The following is a 958-nucleotide window of genomic DNA, read 5'->3' as shown; positions in this document are numbered from 1 at the left end:
CTTTTCGTTTTCTTCTTCTTTTTTCCTTCTTTTTTTCCTTCTTCTTCCTCTTCCTCTTCCTCTTCTTCTTCTTCTTCTTCTTCTCATTTCTTCTTCTTGCTCTTCTTCTTCTTCTTCTTCTTCTTCTTCTTCTTCTTCTTCTTCTTCTTCTTCTTCTTCTTCTTCTTCTTCTTCTTCTTCTTCTTCTTCTTCTTCTTCTTCTTCTTCTTTTCCAGCAAAGCTTGTTGTTTTCATTCGATTTAGTGGCTTCTCTAAGAAATTGAACAAATAACGAAGCCGTCGCATAAACAAAAATCTACTTAACTAGAATAGTATGGCTCTGCACTCAAGGATTAAAAGAGTAAGGGATGATTGTAAGCTGCACGGCTGCTAATAGCGCCTTAATATGCAGCCCGTAAAGTCCTCCACTGCAATGTAAAGCGCATTGAGACATCGTGAAATGCGCTATAGAAGAACCCCATTATTTATTTATCTATTTATGATGAATAAGGGAGGCACGATAAGAAGATTGATGCACATATGATATTTCTCCGAAAACTGAAAATGAAAAAACCATTGGGGACTAACGCGGATTAATGAAGGGTGACTGAAAAGTGGATGGAATAATCCCTCGATTCGCAGCCTTCAACTCGACGCCGTATATAGCAACAATGTTTCTATAGAAGTCGAAAACATGAAAGTTACCCCACCTTCTCTAAACCTAAGTAAGGAATTAAGGCAATGAAATCATTTTACGATAATTCTATGTAAAGTTAGGTAGAGCTTTTAATATGAGAGTAGAACTGTGGCTATTCTGAAAAATACGAGCCCTCGGAACCACCCCAAACCTGAAGGACTATTTCATCAACACCTGACTGTGATCAACACTTCAACCCAAACTTATTTCCTTTTCAGGCTGGTTAATTAGATTTAAAAGAAAATCTAATTAGCCTGTAAGGTGTAAACCTTTCTATCCCTC

This window comes from Actinia tenebrosa, unplaced genomic scaffold, assembly GCF_029948245.1.
Source record: "Actinia tenebrosa isolate PJP-AT-01 unplaced genomic scaffold, QUT_ActTen_1.0 PGA_scaffold2__45_contigs__length_23673736, whole genome shotgun sequence".
NCBI classification, from domain to species: domain Eukaryota; kingdom Metazoa; phylum Cnidaria; class Anthozoa; order Actiniaria; family Actiniidae; genus Actinia; species Actinia tenebrosa.
This window is presented reverse-complemented; position numbering follows the sequence as displayed.